Genomic DNA, 18,919 nt, shown 5'->3' with positions numbered 1-18,919 from the left:
CGGAGCGGGGAAGTGCCCCCGGAAGGCTTCTCCATCGACACCGCTGCCATCTCCACCGCCATCTTCATCACCGCTGCTTGCTCCCATGAGGAGGGAGTAGTTCTCCATCGAGGCTCGGGGCTGTACCGGTAGCTATGTGGTTCATCTCTCTCCTATGTGTGTCAATACAATAATCTCATGAGCTGCCTTACATGATTGAGATTCATATGATGATGCTTGTAATCTAGATGTCATTATGCTAGTCAAGTGGGTTTTACTTATGTGATCTCCGGAGACTCCTCGTCCCACGTGTGTAAAGGTGACGAGTGTGTGCACCGTGTGGGTCTCTTAGGCTAGATTTCACAGAATACTTATTCACCGTTGAATGGCATAGTGAGGTGCTTATTTATATCTCTTTATGATTGCAGCATGTTGTATCACAATTTATCCATGTGCTACTCTAGTGATTTGTTATTAAAGTAGTTTATTCCTCCTGCATGTGTGCAAAGGTGACGATGCGTGCACCGTGTTAGTACTTGGTTTATGCTATGATCTTGATCTCTTGTAGATTGCGAAGTTAACTATTGCTATGATAATATTGATGTGATCTATTCCTCCTACATATGCATGAAGGTGACGAGTGTGCATGCTATGCTAGTACTTGGTTTAGTCTGTTGATCTATCTTACACTTAAGGTTACTAAAACATGAGCATTATTGTGGAGCTTGTTAACTCCGGCATTGAGGGTTCGTGTAATCCTACGCAATGTGTTCATCATCCAACAAAAGTGTAGAGTATGCATTTATCTATTCTGTTATGTGATCAATGTTGAGAGTGTCCACTAGTGAAAGTGTAATCCCTAGGCCTTGTTCCTAAATACTGCTGAGTTACTACTGCTTGTTTACTACTGTTGCGTTACTACTGCTGAGTTACTACTGCTTGTTTCTCGTTTTCTTGCGTTACTACTGCCGCAATACCACCACCATCAACTACACGCCAAGCACTTTCTCGGCACCGTTGCTACTGCTCATACTTATTTATACCACCTGTATTTCACTATCTCTTCGCCGAACTAGTGCACCTATTTGGTGTGTTGGGGACACAAGAGACTTCTTGCTTTGTGGTTGCGGGGTTGCATGAGAGGGATATCTTTGACCTCTTCCTCCCTGAGTTCGATAAACCTTGGGTATCCACTTAAGGGAAACTTGCTTGCTGTTCTACAAACCTCTGCACTTGGAGGCCCAACACTGTCTACAGGAAAGGAGGGGGAACGTAGACATCAAGCACTTTTCTGGCGCCGTTGCCGGGGAGGAAAGGTAAACGGCACACACACACCGGCAACCCCGGCAACCAGCACTTTTCTGGCGCCGTTGCCGGGGAGGAAAGGTAAAAAGGCTCTCATACTACGGTCTCAGGTAAAGTATTTTTCTGGCGCCGTTGTGTGTGTGCTCGAAGCTATTTCCTTTAGATCCTGCAATTGCATCTTTTTGTTTCTTGTTTACACTAGTTTGGCATAATGTACAAGAGTGAGCTTCTTATTCTATTTCCTGATTTAAAACATGGATTGTTTGATGCGAAAATTAAAAAACCTATGAAATCTTGTTTGCATGCTTGGTAGTGATATTAGTATGAACGCTTTGAACACCATTGTTGATAATGATATAGAAAGTTCTAAGCTTGGGGAAGCTGGTTTTCATGATATTTTTAGTCCCCCAAGCATTGAGGAGAAAATTTTCTTTGATGATACTTTGCCTCCTATTTATGATGATTATAATGATAGTGGTCTTTTGGTGCCACCTACTATGGAGAGTGAATTTTGTTGTGATTATACTATGCCTCTTACACTTGATGAGAATAATAATGATAGCTACTTTGTTGAATTTGCTCCCACTACAACTAATAAAATTGATTATGCTTATGTGGAGAGTAATAATTTTATGCATGAGACTCATGATAAGAATGCTTTATGTGATAGTTATATTGTTGAGTTTGCTCATGTTGCTACTGAAAGTTATTATGAGAGAGGAAAATATGGTTGTAGAAATTTTCATGTTACTAAAACACCTCTCTATGAGCTGAAATTTTTGATGCTACACTTGTTTTATCTTCCTATGCTTGTTACTTTGCTCTTCATGAACTTGTTTATTTACAAGATTCCTATGCATAGGAAGCATGTTAGACTTAAATTTGTTTTGAATTTTCCTCTTGATGCTCTCTTTTGCTTCACATACTATTTCTTGCGAGTGCATCATTAAAACTGCTGAGCCCATCTTAACGGCTATAAAGAAAGAACTTCTTGGGAGATAACCCATGTGTTATTTTGCTACAGTACTTTGTTTTATATTTGTGTCTTGGAAGTTGTTTACTACTGTAGCAACCTCTCCTTATCTTAGTTTTATGTTTTGTTGTGCCAAGTAAAGTCTTTGATAGAAAAGTAAGTACTAGATTTGGATTACTGCGCAGTTCCAGATTTCTTTGCTGTCACGAATCTGAGCCCACTGCCCTGCAGGAAGCTCAGAAAATTATGCCAATTTACGTGCATGATCCTCAGATATGTACGCAACTTTCATTCAATTTGAGCATTTTCATTTGAGCAAGTCTGGTGCCATTTTAAAATTCGTCAATACGAACTGTTCTGTTTTGACAGATTCTGCCTTTTATTTCGCATTGCCTCTTTCGCTATGTTGGATGAATTTCTTTGATCCACTAATGTCCAGTAGCATTATGCAATGTCCAGAAGTGTTAAGAATGATTGTGTCACCTCTGAATATGTCAATTTATATTGTGCACTAACCCTCTAATGAGTTGTTTCGAGTTTGGTGTGGAGGAAGTTTTCAAGGGTCAAGAGAGGAGGATGATATACTATGATCAAGGAGAGTGAAAGCTCTAAGCTTGGGGATGCACCCGGTGGTTCACCCCTGCATATATCAAGAAGACTCAAGCGTCTAAGCTTGGGGATGCCCAAGGCATCCCCTTCTTCATCGACAACATTATCGAGGTTCCTCCCCTGAAACTATATTTTTATTCCATCACATCTTATGTGCTTTTTCTTGGAGCGTCTGTTTGTTTGCTTTTGTTTTTGTTTGTGTTTGAATAAATTGGATTACATCATGCTTGTGTGGGAGAGAGACACGCTCCGCTGGTTCAAATGAACACACGTGTTCTTAGCTCATAATATTCATGGCGAAGTTTCCTCTTCGTTAAATTGTTATATGGTTGGAATTGGAAAATGATACATGTAGTAATTGCTATAATGTCTTGGGTAATGTGATACTTGGCAATTGTTGTGCTCATGTTTAAGCTCTTGCATCATATACTTTGCACCTATTAGTGAAGAATACATAGAGCATGCTAAAATTTGGTTTGCATAATTGGTCTCTCTAAAGTCTAGATAATTTCTAGTATTGAGTTTTGAACAACAAGGAAGACGGTGTAGAGTCTTATAATGTTTTCAATATGTCTTTTATGTGAGTTTTGCTGCACCGGTTCATCCTTGTGTTTGCCTCAAACAACCTTGCTAGCCTAAGCCTTGTATCGAGAGGGAATACTTCTCATGCATCCAAAATACTTGAGCCAACCACTATGCCATTTGTGTCCACCATACCTACCTACTACATGGTATTTTCTGCCATTCCAAAGTAAATTGCTTGAGTGCTACCTTTAAACAATTCAAAATTTATTACCTCTTATTTGTGTCAATGTTTTATAGCTCATGAGGAAGTATGTGGTGTTTATCTTTCAATCTTGTTGGGCAACTTTCACCAATGGACTAGTGGCTTCATCCGCTTATCCAATAATTTTGCAAAAAGAGCTGGCAATGGGATTCCCAGTCCCAAATTAATTAACAAAAATAGACACTCCTCCATGGTATGTGATTGTTGGACGGCACCCGAAGGATTCGGTTAGCCATGGCTTGCGTAAGCAAAGGTTGGGAGGAGTGTCATCATAATAAAACTAAAATAAAAAGGTACTCCTTCATGGTATGAGATTGTTGGCAGGCACCGAGGATTCGGTTAGCCATGGTTTGTGAAAGAAAGGTTGGAAGGAGTGCCATCCAAAAATAAAATAAAATGGGAGCCGCTCTTTGAAGGTTTGTCTGGCAAGGGGGTTAGAGTACCCGCTACCATTCGTTGACAACAACAAACACCTCTCAAAACTTTATTTTTATGCTCTCTTTATGTTTTCAAAATCAAAGCTCTAGCACAAATATAGCAATCGATGCTTTCCTCTTTGAAGGACCATTCTTTTACTTTCATTGTTGAGTCGGTTCACCTATTTCTCTCCATCTCAAGAAGCAAACACTTGTGTGAACTGTGCATTGATTCTTACATATTTGCATATTGCATTTGTTATATTGCTTTGCATTGACAATTATCCATGAGATATACATGTTATAAGTTGAAAGCAACCGCTGAAACTTAATCTTCTTTTGTGTTGCTTCAATGCCTTTACTTTGAATTATTGCTTTATGAGTTAACTCTTATGCAAGACTTATTGATGCTTGTCTTGAAGTGCTATTCATGAAAAGTCTTTGCTATATGATTCAGTTGTTTACTCATGTCATTACCATTGTTTTGATCGCTGCATTCTCTACATATGCTGTACAAATAGTATGATCAAGTTTATGATGGCATGTCACTCCGGAAATTATCTTTGTTATCGTTTTACCTGCTCGGGACGAGCGAACTAAGCTTGGGGATGCTGATACGTCTCCAACGTATCGATAATTTCTTGTGTTCCATGCCACATTATTGATGTTATCTACATGTTTTATGCACACTTTATGTCATATTTGTGCATTTTACGGAACTAACCTATTAACAAGATGCCGAAGTGCCAGTTCTGTTTTCTAGCTGTTTTTGGTTTCGAAATCCTAGTAACGAAATATTCTCGGAATCGGACGAAATCAACGCCAAAGTTCCTATTTTCATCGGAAGCATCCAGAACACCCGGGAAGGACCGGAGGGGGCCACGGGGCCACCAAACCCTAGGCCGGCGCGGCCGGAGAGGGGCCGCGCCGCCTATGGTGTGGCCCCACTGTCAGCCCTCCTGCGCCGCCTCTTCGCCTATATAAAGCCCCTGGATCGAGAAAACCCGATACCAATTGACGAAACCCACGAAACCTGCGGAGCCGCCGCCATCGCGAAGCCAAGATCTGGGGGACAGGATCTCTGTTCCGGCACGCTGCCGGAGCGGGGAAGTGCCCCCGGAAGGCTTCTCCATCGACACCGCTGCCATCTCCACCGCCATCTTCATCACCGCTGCTGCTCCCATGAGGAGGAGTAGTTCTCCATCGAGGCTCGGGGCTGTACCGGTAGCTATGTGGTTCATCTCTCTCCTATGTGTGTCAATACAATAATCTCATGAGCTGCCTTACATGATTGAGATTCATATGATGATGCTTGTAATCTAGATGTCATTATGCTAGTCAAGTGGGTTTTACTTATGTGATCTCCGGAGACTCCTCGTCCCACGTGTGTAAAGGTGACAGTGTGTGCACCGTGTGGGTCTCTTAGGCTAGATTTCACGAGAATACTTATTCACTGTTGAATGGCATAGTGAGGTGCTTATTTATATCTCTTTATGATTGCAGCATGTTGTATCACAATTTATCCATGTGCTACTCTAGTGATTTGTTATTAAAGTAGTTTATTCCTCCTGCATGTGTGCAAAGGTGACAGTGCGTGCACCGTGTTAGTACTTGGTTTATGCTATGATCTTGATCTCTTGTAGATTGCGAAGTTAACTATTGCTATGATAATATTGATGTGATCTATTCCTCCTACATATGCATGAAGGTGACGAGTGTGCATGCTATGCTAGTACTTGGTTTAGTACTGTTGATCTATCTTACACTTAAGGTTACTAAAACATGAGCATTATTGTGGAGCTTGTTAACTCCGGCATTGAGGGTTCGTGTAATCCTACGCAATGTGTTCATCATCCAACAAAAGTGTAGAGTATGCATTTATCTATTCTGTTATGTGATCAATGTTGAGAGTGTCCACTAGTGAAAGTGTAATCCCTAGGCCTTGTTCCTAAATACTGCTGAGTTACTACTGCTTGTTTACTATCTGTTGCGTTACTACTGCTGAGTTACTACTTGCTTGTTTATTGTTTTACTTGCGTTACTACTGCCGCAATACCACCACCATCAACTACACGCCAAGCACTTTTCCGGCACCGTTGCTACTTGCTCATACTTATTTATACCACCTGTATTTCACTATCTCTTCGCCGAACTAGTGCACCTATTTGGTGTGTTGGGGACACAAGAGACTTCTTGCTTTGTGGTTGCGGGGTTGCATGAGAGGGATATCTTTGACCTCTTCCTCCCTGAGTTCGATAAACCTTGGGTATCCACTTAAGGGAAACTTGCTGCTGTTCTACAAACCTCTGCACTTGGAGGCCCAACACTGTCTACAGGAAAGGAGGGGGAACGTAGACATCACGCCCCGTCCCACTCCAAGGTAATTGTGGTTACATGAAAAAGAAATATGTATCTCATAGAGAAAGATGAAAAGAAGGAGAAAGGCTAAAGAGTGTCAAATTCACCTTGGCATGCTTCCATATATGTTGAAAAGTCACATCACTTACTTGACTAACTAAGGACCTCAACAGAAGTTTATGTAGAAGTCAAATCAGGCACTATGATGAGACATGAAAACACCCGATCTCATTCCAACCTTGATATATATGTGGATTCATCATCTTGCGTCATATTATGTACTAAAATTGTTTGGGAGACATGGTCAAAGCCCATGTTGAAGACGTAAGTGGATCAGGAATAAGGAACGGATGCAACACTGTTAATATTTATTTTGTGAGGAGGAGAGTGTCATTTCTTTCAAGCAATAAATGTTCTAGGTTTCAAAAGGCTATGGCTCATGCATGGAATGTGGCAGATATCAGATAAGAAATAATTTAGGAAAGGAAAGTGACAACGGATCTAGTGCCTCTTAGTGGGGTTTAGATGATTGTTGACTTTATGGTTAAGAGACTAATAAGTTTAAGAAACACAGTCCCATAAATTGGTTTGACCACCATAAAAACGACCTCTAAATAATATATTGAAGACAACACAAACAAAATACTCAAAAATAACGAACCTAATATGTTTACATCTAATTTACCTAGAAACACAATGTTCAACGAGTTTCGTTTCAAGCTTTGCACCCACATCTTACCTATTTTTGTTGCCTTTCTGTATCTTCCTAGTCACGTAGGTATTGAGATACTAGGGTTTATGGTGTTCGTTATGTATTCGGTTATCTCCGAAGATCAATACAATTTCGTGTGTTGCGTTAAATTATTCTCTCGTGGTGCATATAATTTTTTATGAAAAAACAACGCCAAGTTAAACCAGCTCGCAACTCCATGTATAAGCGTGTGAATCTCATTGATAAAGAATAAATAGAGGGGCAATTGTGACCCTTTTTTTTTCGAGAAAAGGGCCTTCCAGCCCCAATTTCATTTCTGAAATTGAGATAGCCTGCTTACAAATACTCCCATCACAATTTATCTGCCTAACTTCCAGACTTTACTACCCTTACACCCAAAAGAACTTTCTGTTAAAAGAACCAAAAACGACCAGAATTTTACACAGTAGCATATAATTTCTTGTGGGGGCATACTCTACCAGATAAGATTAAGACTAGCTCGTGGCCGTTTGTTCCTTAATATAATACTAGCGTGATGCCCGCGCGTTGCTGCGGAATTTCTTTTTGACTTTGTAGATTATGTTACGGGTGCATGCACGATGATATGTATTGATTTTTGTTTTACAGTTGCCGCGTAGAATACCTGATGCCCAAATTGATCTGCGTGCGTGATCATAGTATTAGTTCGCCCATTCAATATTATCTCTATCGACATAGTAGGAGCGGTGGTTTCTCTTCTCAGGTGAAGTCCAAACATTTACCTCTATATGTCCACTTTTGGCACAAATTCTATGTGCATGTCTCACAATAAAATCCCTAAAAACTATTTCTCAGTTGTACAAATTCTTTTGCCCTTTTTCTTGTTTTAAAATAAAAATTAAATAACAATAATGTGTTCAAAACTTTACAAAACCTTTGGTTTTAGCTAATTACAAAAAAATCAAACATAAAACTTGCTTGAACTTTTAAAAATCCGTCTTCTCTTAGGGCTAGTTTGGAAGCCAGGCTTTCATTTCGTTTGCAGCATTTTGAAATGAATACATGCATTCATTTCATTTACATTGTAATTCCAGAAATAAACACTTGTTTGGTTGCCACAGGAATTGCAAATGACAGCAGAATTCAATATTAAATTTGTAAATGGCTTCCATAGAGAAACACAAATGACAGGTCTCAGCTTGGAATTGTGTTTACCCATGGTGTCATTTTGCTGGATTTCCTAAATGAAATGACGGTCCAATTCCGTGGCAACCAAACAGGCCACCTATGAAATTCTAAAATGAATTCTAGGATTCCAGGCCCAAATGATGGATACCAAACGACCTCTTATGGATATATTTTCTAAAATTAAAGCTAGAAAAGGAGTATTTAGAAAAGCTGAACAACTGGAATCGCCGGTGGTTTCCAGTAGCCAAATCTATCCCCAATAGTGACGTCTTTCCTCTATGTGAACTCCGGGGACTATTGCAGCACCACAATATGCATGAATCGATGCCCGTCATGTTTGTTCAAAGGTTTGGAGTTTGGAGACACTTTGTTCAGAGCTTTGGCGATGGAAGAACAGGCGCATAATTCCTCCCATTAGAAGAGAAAATAGTCATCAGTTACTGACATGCCAATGCTAGTACTGTACGTACCATCATATCCTATGTCGAAAGAAAATTCAGATCATACATATCCTTCTCGTTACAGAAATCATCTCCCGAATTCCGCGTCAAAGCGTGCCGCTGTGCTGGGTTGCCGGCGAGGCAATAGCCCCGGTTTCATTCATGCATCACGAACTCGTTCTTTGAAGGTCAAAACTCTGAGCTAACGAATACTGGGCCAATCTGAAACCGTCTCATCTCCTTGTGCACTGGCCCTCCTCTCCGGCGGCAGCGGGCGCCCTGGCCAGGTGGTGGAGCCGTACAACTGACCTCCTTATCGAGCAACCACACGTAGTTTCTGGTTTCCATCTCGGACACGATCCTGGCGTCCTACATTCAGCCATGACATGCCCACCGTCGAGATCCTTCCCGTTGTGTAACTTCCCTCGTCGTCGATCTTCTCTTCCTCTGTAGGCTAGGCGCCACCGCCGTAGAAGCGGTATTGGGCGCCGGCCTCGGGTTATCGTTTTTTGCTGCCGTGGAGGCTCGTCACAAGCGGAGCCGAGGTGAGCACGCCATGGAGGCTCGCGTCGTGCCGTGTGTGCGTGGCTGCGTGGGTTGGTTTTTGTTGGACAGACGGACAAAACGAATCCACCCAGTATACGGAACAGCCAACGAGAAGAAGCTTCGACCCGGTTTTTTTGACGTACGAATCAAACTTTTTAACGTACCAAATTTTGTTCCGGTTTTTTTACCTACCAACACCACCGATTCGTAACTTATTAGTAGAGATGATTGTCTTGAAACCGTAATTTTTAGGTAGTTCCTTTGTTTCAACCCAAATTCTACACAGAGCAGCTGAGTATTGATTAAAAATCTACAAATAAGCGCAAAACAAAAAATATAGATACATTCATATTAGAATCAATTAATATGAACGGGAGGGAGGGTGTATAAAAAATTGGTGCTACTACTGGGATTCGAACACAAAACCTGTGTAGGCACAAACGTACTAGCTAACCAAAGAGCGAGAAGAGATAGTTTACTATAAGTACGGCTGTTTGTTTTAAATAGTAGTATACAAGGGCAATGTTCCTCCTCCCTCCCCAGCGACGGCACCGGCATCGGCCACGGCTAGTAGGCCAGCGCCCAATTCCAGCGATGGCGTGGTCCAATTGGGCCGGACTATGCCGCGACGGCGCGTTCAACGAGTAGGCCCGGCCCTGGCTCCGCCCGCCCGCAGACGGCAGACCCTCCCCGTTCCGGCCGTTCCTCCCGCACAAGCCAGCGAGGTCCTCCTCTCCTCCCCGTCGACTGAGTTGTTATAAATTGCACCGTAACCGAATCCTCCCACCGTAACCGAATTCTCCAGAACCTTCCAAGAAACCAAGAACCCCTCCAATAGACCTCCAAGAAACCAAGAATCCTCAACCCCAGCGATGAGAGGCGTCGCCGGCGGGCCGTTCCTCTTCTTCCGCGACGACCGAGACCAGGGCCTCGTCCCGTGCTTGCGCGAGGACTACGACGGCCGGCGCATTGCTGAGCTTGTTTGGGTCGACGGAGCGCGAGCGGCCGGCTTCGTGCGGCTGCGGGACGGCTTCCCCACCTGCGGAGGAGGCAGACCGACCGCCACCGATGGCCGTCGGTGGATGGTTGGGAGGTTGCGGGGCGACGGGGCGGCGGAGGAGGAGGAGGCGCTCTGCCTCGTCCCAGGCGGCCACGCCGGCGGCTTCACCGGCTGCCCGGTACTTTCTTGCTATCTCTGCGGTAGTCCGCTCTTCCGCCACGGCGAGGCGGTGTTCCTCTACTTCTGCGGCCAGGATCTGGTTCTTCCGATGGTGGAACTGCGGCGGCGAGCTCCGATGGTTGGAGCAAGCGCGAATGTTCCTCTGCTCTGGGATCTCTTTCAATAAAGGGCTTTTTAGGCATCTCTCTTTGTGCAAGCGGTTGGAGGTTGTCCCATTTCTTCTGGCCGACCGTGGTGGCGTGGAGAAGAAGTGCGGCGGTGTTGAAGTCATCATCAAGCTCTGTTCCCTATCTGGCCGTGGAGACGAGGAGTGATCTTTCGCGGTTGGTGCTTCTTCTTCCCCTGCTAAGAGTGTGACTTGTGGGGTTGGCTGGAGCTATCTATGGAGATGTTGCTCTGCCCTTCTTCTTTATTTGTCCAGCCGTGGAGGTGAGGGGAGAAGAAGGGGTGGAGAGGTGGTCTTGCCTAGATGGCACCGGCTCTTTCTTCGGTGGTTCATCAATAACGAGAGCAACCACTAGTTTCGACACTTTACCATATGGAGGATTTGCGGTCAAGTTCCCAATGTGTACAGATGGTTGTGGAAGTCATGCTACATGATGAAGTCAAAGGTGTTTGCCTGGTTGCTTTTGTTTGAGAGGTTGAATACTAGAGATCTTTTACAACGCAAACATTGGAATGTCATTGATGATATGCATTGTGTGCTCTGTCGGTTACGATCTTATGAGGGCCGAGTTCATCTATTATGAGTGCAACTTTAGTGCCAGAATTTGTATTTTCCTGCAGATTGAGTGGCGGCCATTGGGTGATATTCAAATTGTTTTACAGCACACTACGAGAAGATTTGGTCATCCCTTCTTCATGGAAGTGCTTATTATGGCTTGTTGGAATATTTGGTTAGTCAAAAATGCTAAAATCTTTAGACGTGAGAGATGATCTTTCATTAGGTGGAAGAACAAGTTTATCCATGATATGACACTGTAATATAATATCAAGGCCAAGCACAGGGATAGTCTCTTGAGTTGGATTAGGTATCTGCCTTAGTTTCCTTTCCTTCTCTTGTTGTTGTATATATTTCTTTGTTTTTTCGTTTCCTTCTTTGTACATAAGTGGGACCGTGTTTAGTTTTAATAAAATTGCCATGGGTTTAAAAAACGAGTGCAACCGCGCAGTCAACACCATGGCCGATGCGATCTAAGGCTGACAAGGTGGCCCTTGTTCAACCTCCATGGTGGAGGCCTTCCTCCGCCTCTGCTGGAGCTCGACGCATCCTCGTCGCCAAGTGATTCGTTCCCGGCGGCTCGGAGGTGACCAGCGAGTGGCGGTTCCTCATATTAGGTTCTTTCGGGCGAGTGTTGTAAGGGGTCTGTACGAAACCCGCCACGTGTTAATTCAATGAAATTACCACCTTCTTGTTAAAAAAAAGTCACATAAGATAGAAGGGTTTAGGGTGTCCATCATATGTGTATCTTAAAGGTCAGTACAATTTCTTGTGAAGGCATACTACCGGATAAGATTAAAGAGACTAGCTCGTGGCCACTTGTTTCTTAATTATAATATGATTATCTTGAAACCTTAATTTTTAGGCAGTTCCTTTGTTTGAACCCAAATTCTACACAGAGCAGCTGAGTATGGAATAAGCGCAAAACCAAAAAAAAAAGGATTAAAAAAAGGTGCCACTACGGGATTCGAACACAAACATTCTGCTTAGGCACAAAGTTACCAGCTAACCAACGCGCCAAGAGAGATGGTCGTTCTCTACACCGGCTGTTTTTTCTAAGTAGTATACAAGGGCAATGCTCCTCCTCCCTGCTCATCGACGGCACCGGCATCAGCCACGGCTAGTACGCCAGCGCCCAATTCCAGCGACGGCGCGGTCCAATTGGGCCGGACTATGCCGCGACGGCGCGCTCAACGAGTGGGCCCGGCCTGGGCTCCGCCCGCCCGCAGACCCTCCCCGTTCCGGCCGTTCCTCCGAGCTCCTCCGCTCCTCCCCGTCGACTATAAATTGCATTGCAATCTCAACTCCTCCCACCGTAACAGAATCGTCCAGAACATTCCAAGAAACCAAGAACCCTCCAACAAACCAAGAATCCTCCCCAGCGACCAAGAATCCTCCCAAGACACCAAGAATCCTCCCCGGCGATGAGAGGCGTCGCCGGCGGGCCGTTCCTCTTCTTCCGTGACGACCGAGACCAGGGCCTCGTCCCGTGCTTGCGCCAGGACCACGACGGCCGGAGCATTGCTGGGCTTATTTGGATCGACGGAGGGCGAGCGGCCGGCTTCGTGCGGCTGCGCGACGGCTTCCCCACCTGCGGAGGAGGCAGGCCAACCGCCACCGATGGCCGTCGGTGGATGGTTGGGAGGTTGCGGGGCGACGGAGCGGCGGAGGAGGCGGAGGCGCTCTGCCTCGTCCCAGGCGGCCACGCCGGCGGCTTCACCGGCTGCCCTGTACTTTCTTGCTACCTCTGCGGTAGTCCGCTCTTACGCCACGGCGAGCTGGTGTTCCTCTGCTTCTGCGGCCAGAGCCTGGTGCTGGGACTCCGCGGCGTCGACATGAGCTGGGTCGGCGCCAGCCCGGCATTCGTCGGCGGCCAGGACGCGGACGCCTGCACCGGCAGCAGCAGCGGCAGCGGGGCGGGATCGGTGCGCGCGCGGGCCGACCCGGCTACCGGCGGGGCCATCTCTGGTGCGCGAGCGCGGCCTCCACGTCCAGCACGCGGTGGTGGCGCGCGAGGCAACGCCAAGGTCAGCGGGTCCGTGTCCAGTGCGCGAGCGCGGTCTCCAGCACGAGATGGTGGCGTGCGAGGAGACGCCAAGAGTGGCGGGTCAGTGTCCGGCGAGGCCATCTCTGGTGCGCGAGCGCGGCCTCCACCTCTAGCACGCGGGGCGGGCTTGGTGCCCGTGGGAGGCGACGCCAAGATCGGCTGCGTCCAGGACTCCGACGACAGCACCGGCAGCGGGACCGGCGACGCCAAGAACGCCGGCGGGGCTGTCTCTGGTGCGCGAGCGCGGCCTCCAGCACGCGGCGGTGGCGCGCGAGGCGACCCGGCTACCAGGGACGCCAAGACCGGCGGGTCATCGTCTAGTGCGCGATCGCGGCATCCAGCACGCGTTGGTGGCGCGCGAGGCCGGGGCCTTCCTGGAGCTCCGGGACCAGGAGGCGGACGTGCACGTGGCCGGGCGACGCCGACGCCGACGCCCGAGGTATGCACATTCCTCTCTGACTTGTGGCGGCTGGCGTCTCGCGAGGTCTCGTGCCAATCTAGGGAACTTGTGCTGTGCATGTGCAGGGCGAGGGGAGGCGGTCGCGTCGCCGTGAAGCCGGTGCCCTTGCGGCCTACAAGCCTCCTCCGGCGGAGCAAGAGGAGACGGAGGCCAGTCTCGCCGTTCAGCCGCCAGAACGGGACGGCGCTAACCAGGATGCCGCTCAAGTCTCGGAGAAGAACGACGACCTCAGGAACTGCTACGTCGAGATGACTTCGGTGTTTCAGTCTGTGAAGAAGCTCGTCCGTGATCAGGGCAACCTCCACGCTGACGCTGATAGATGCCAGGACTGGTCTTCAGTTGGCGCACGGATTCGTAGTGTGCAGACCGAGATCGATTATCTGCTTGCAGGCTATGACGCACTGTGCGCCACTGTAGAGACCTTGCGCTCCCGGATCAGGACAGCCGGTGGATATCCGGTGGAGCCGCCGCCGATTCTTGCGGCACACCCGAGGTCTATTGCTTTCAAGAAGTAGTGCTTGTTTCGTTTTAGCTGAGAAAACATTCGTCAGACTTCTTTTTGTTTGTTTGGCAGTATTGGTAAACATGTCTAGTTAAACAGTGTACAATGCTCCAGAATAAGTTCCTGTCAGACTTCTATGCCGTTTTCCTCAATTGCTGAAATTTGGATTAGTTACCTCCCTTTCTATTTTTGCAGTTTGTCTAATGAATCGGTGGTTTTGTCAGTTACTCGTACTAGCAATAAACGCAGAAAATCCTTTTACTAGAATCCATCTTCATCTGGGAGCTCAAAAGGGGAACACAGGGCGAGAAACTGAACAAATTCAGTATCATAGTTAGCTGCCACTCCCCAGTAGATGTATTGTACTAGATAAAAGCGCACTGAAGAAAAAGCAAATGCACATACTCCTGGGATATAGGGGATCCCTGATTCAAGTTAACCAACACTGCCACATCATCACATGATTCAAAAGTTCACAGCCCAGGAGAGATAAAAGACACCCAAATTGTCCTTGGTAGCATCTCGCAACATAACACAAATGTGTATTCAAGACCCGTCGCAGATTAGACCATTATCTTCTCCACCTGGCCGTTGTTTTGAGGGTGTGCAACCGAGGCATAGTTGAGTTTGATGCCCAGTCCTTCGCAGAACTATGGAACTCTCCGGAGGAGAAGTTGCTTCTATTGTCAGTGATGATGTTGTGCGGCACACCGAAGCGGCGGGTGATGCCTTCGAAGAACTTGACAGCTGTAGATGCCGTTTGGTGAATTTGTCGACTGCGACCAGCAGAAAGGTGTGAACTCCAGGCGAAGATTTTGGCAGGGGCCCAACTTGATCGAGTCTCCATTGCGTGAAAGGCCAGGCGCAAGGTATTGTCATCAGATCTGTAGCTGGAGAGTAAGGTTTCAGCGTGAAGCGCTGACATGGGTCGAACTTCTGGACCAGGTTTCTGGCATCTTGAGTTGTAGTTGCCTAGTAGAATCAGGCTCTGAAGGCTTTGGCGGCAAGTGCTCGGCTGCTCGCATGATGACCACAAGTGCCTTCGTGTATCTCACGCAACAGACCTTTTCCATCTTCGAGTGCGATGCATCGTTGGAATATGCCTGATATACTCCGTTTGTAGAGCTCGCCTCCAACCACTGTATATGCTTTTGCTCAGCGAGCGATGCGCCGCGCCTCTGCTGGGTCTTCGGGTAGTTCCCGCCACAGTAAATATGCGAGGAAAGGCTGAGTCCAGACTGGCTCGAGGAGCAGAACTTGCTTGCTTGGGCCGATAATGATGTTCTCGTTGGTTGCTTCTGGCATAGCCCCCGAGTCGGTAATCGATTGTGTGGTGGGAGCACGAGGTTTGACCTTGATGGACCGCTGATTGATTACTTCGAAGAAAATTCCGTTCGGAATTGCAGAACATGTGGAGCCGATGTTTGCCAGAGTGTTGGCTTCCTCACTGCTGGCCCCGCCGATGTGCTTCAGCTCGTAACCTTTGAATTTGCCTTCCATCAGGCGATACATCTCGCGGTAGGCGACCATGTTGTCGCTGACCGCATCGCACAGGTTCATCGACTGCTGCACGACGGAGCTCGAGTCCCCATAGATCTCCAGGCGTGTAGCACCGCAAGCTTTCTCCATGCGCATGCTGTGCAACAACTTCGTATTCGGCTTCATTGTTTGTCGGCAGCGGGAAGTTCATCCGCAGCACATACTTCATCTTGTCGCCTTGCGGTGATATGAGGACAACGCGAGCGCCGGCGCCCATGTTGCGCTTCGAGCCATCGAAGTACATGGTCCGAGAGCACGACGTATCGGGAGCGGGCAGCGTTTGCGATTGGATCCAGTCGACAAAGAAATCAGGAAGCAATTGCGACTTGATGGCGGTTCGATTTACGTATGAGATGTCGTGGGGAGCCAACTCGATAGCCCACAGGGATACTCATCCTGTAGCATCTTGGTTGGTAAGTATGTTCTTCAGTGGTGCTTCGACGATGATGATGATCGGGTGCTCCGCGAAGTAGTGCTACAAATTACGTGATATCATCCATATGGCGTATGCCAGCTTCTGATGATTCGGGTACTGCTGCTTGGCTGGAGTTAGCACCTCGCTGAGGTAATAGACAGGACGCTGGACGCCGTGAATTTTCCCTGCTTCTTCGCGTTCGACCACGAGCACAGTGCTTACAACCTGATTGGTTGCGGAGTGTAGAGTAGCATCAGCTCCCTATCGTGAGGGGTGAAGAGGACTGGGGAACTTGATAGAACTTTTTTGAGGTTGTCGAAAGCTCGGAATCATCACTTTCGAAGCCAACACGTGCGGCGCGTTGGCGGCGGGCCTTGTCGATCTTGCTCTGCGTGATGTCGTCGTGGGCATCCTTGGCGGGTGACCATCGTCGGGAGCCGCCGATCCTTCGTGAAGATCTATCGGGAGACCACGAAGACCATCATCGGGAGCCGCTGCCATGGCGTGGAGATCTATCGGCTCGAGCCGATGCCTTCTCTTTTCCTGGTGCGAGCTAGCTCCTCACCGATGATCCCGATGCTTTCCAAAGCGACCCGATGAACTGGCACCATCGGATCACCAGGTGCTAGAGGATTGTTTATGAGGTACGCCGCGAGGTGTGCGGTTGTCCCTTCTACTATTTTTGGCTTGATGATGCACGTCGTGTCCATCGTCATGAAGGAGTTGGAGAGGTTCAACGTGATTTCTCTTGCGTCTTGTTCCGAGAGGCGCGGGATGCGCGGCGAAACTTGATGCGCTTATGGTTGCTCCTTGAAACTCTTCCAAGGGAGGAGAGTTCCCTTCAACGCTCACTTGACAAGTTAGCCGCCAGTCGACGTCGATTGAGTTCTGCTTGCTCCTTGGCTACCCAAACACGGTTCTTCTTGAGGATGGCGTGATACGCGGTGAGGGTGCCATGTGACACGCCGAGGGGGAGGTTGGTGTTGTTGACCACAACGTTGTGCGCCGCGGCCCACTCCTCCTTAGAGACAAAGAAGGTGGTGTTTTTGCTGCCGCTGGCTTCGCCATCTCTCCACCGATTGTTGTTGGTGTGCCCACATTGCCACCCGCCGGAACCTCGACTGCGGTCGCCGGATCAATGATGCCGGAGATCTGGTAGCATGCTAGTTGTGTTGAGGGAAAACATATGACGTCGCTTGTCAACACCCGGATTTTTAAGTCCATATGCCTATTATGCCATACATCGCAATCCCAGGAAGATTGTTTTTGCGAGACATAATAAGTTCACATCACATCACATCGTTCATTACAACATCATAATAGTCTTACATAAAAGGATCACATGACCCAGTCTTATTACAACAATTGATCTAATGATCAAATACATAACACATAGCGGGAGTACGTAGTAGAAGTCCATCTATTCCACAGGCAACGCTTGACGTCAGGAGACGATCCTAGTTGTCATAGACGTCCTGCTGTCCGTCATCCTGATACTGCTGCTCCTCTTCATAGTATGGCCATTTCAATAGCCAGAGACACAGTCATGAGTACTTTAAAGTACTCGCAAACTAATACTAGTGTAAGCATTATTAACTATATCAATGGGGTTCTAAGCTCTATGTTTATTTGCATAACAATTTTATTTCATAAGCACTTATTAATACAAGACTCTTCATTTTCTTAACTTAACTCAAGTGGGAACATTAGTGTCATTCCCACAACTCTGTTGTGATCAAGTCAAATTCACCTTTCAATTCACCTTCAATTTTAGAAATCATCTGACAACGGAACAGTATGTCCATCCAACCGTCCATAACCGCGGACATAGCTATTCGAATAGGTTTACACTCTGCAGAGGTTGTACACTTGTTCCACAACATTTGATTGCAGCCGTCAGGGATAGCCCTGAATAATCATAACTCAGTATGCAGATCATCAACCATTAACCTTTCACTTACATACCCTAGTATAGGCACCTCCCCCATGAGTTTGGCCTCCCAGTGATAGCAAACTGCTATTCTGGGAACTGCACAGGGCTTGGGTAGGACAGTCACCTCATTTTTACGTTATTTCACATTTCACGGAGGCAGCCTCGGCATAACCCCTATGACGCTTGTTTAGAGGGAACCCATACTAAAGTGCCTAAGTTTCTAGTTAAGCCCAACCCATAATCGGGTATTGTGGGGGTACTCAAAAATTGGAATGGTATCGCATCCAAACCCAATCATCAGTTTTTGCAAATTCACCATGACATTCAAGTCATATTCACCTTCAAAATCTTTCAATAGAATGACTCATCATTCCAAGCTTTTTCAAAGTCATTTGATTCACATGTTCCCATCTAGAGTAATCAATTTTAGTTTTAGCACTAACAACTAGTCATGAGAGGTGGTAGCTAACTTGTAGCTCTCTAGGCTAAATTTGATACTCTTGTAGTACTCTATACTTAGACCAAAGTTAACTATAAAAGTAAGCTTTGATAATCAAGGTAAAAGCTTGTAAGGGTAAAAACTTGGGATTTGGATCATTAAACATAAAGTAAAAGTGCAAGGGTGCCTTGCTCTAGTAGTGCTTTGCAGTAGGGTAGCTTGCAAGAGTATAGCTTGCCTTGATTGGTACAGTGATCAAAGCTTTCTTCTTCTTCTTGGTAGAAGGCCTCCTCTTTTTCGAAGCCTCGGTACTAGCGTCTATAAACGTATACGAGGTATACAATCACCAAACAACTCTTAAGCACTATACTCAAGACACAAAAAGGGTTCA

Source organism: Lolium rigidum, chromosome 4 (genome assembly GCF_022539505.1).
Source record: "Lolium rigidum isolate FL_2022 chromosome 4, APGP_CSIRO_Lrig_0.1, whole genome shotgun sequence".
In the NCBI taxonomy this organism is placed as follows: domain Eukaryota; kingdom Viridiplantae; phylum Streptophyta; class Magnoliopsida; order Poales; family Poaceae; genus Lolium; species Lolium rigidum.
The sequence above is the reverse complement of the archived record's forward strand: the minus strand, read 5'-3'. Positions refer to the sequence as shown.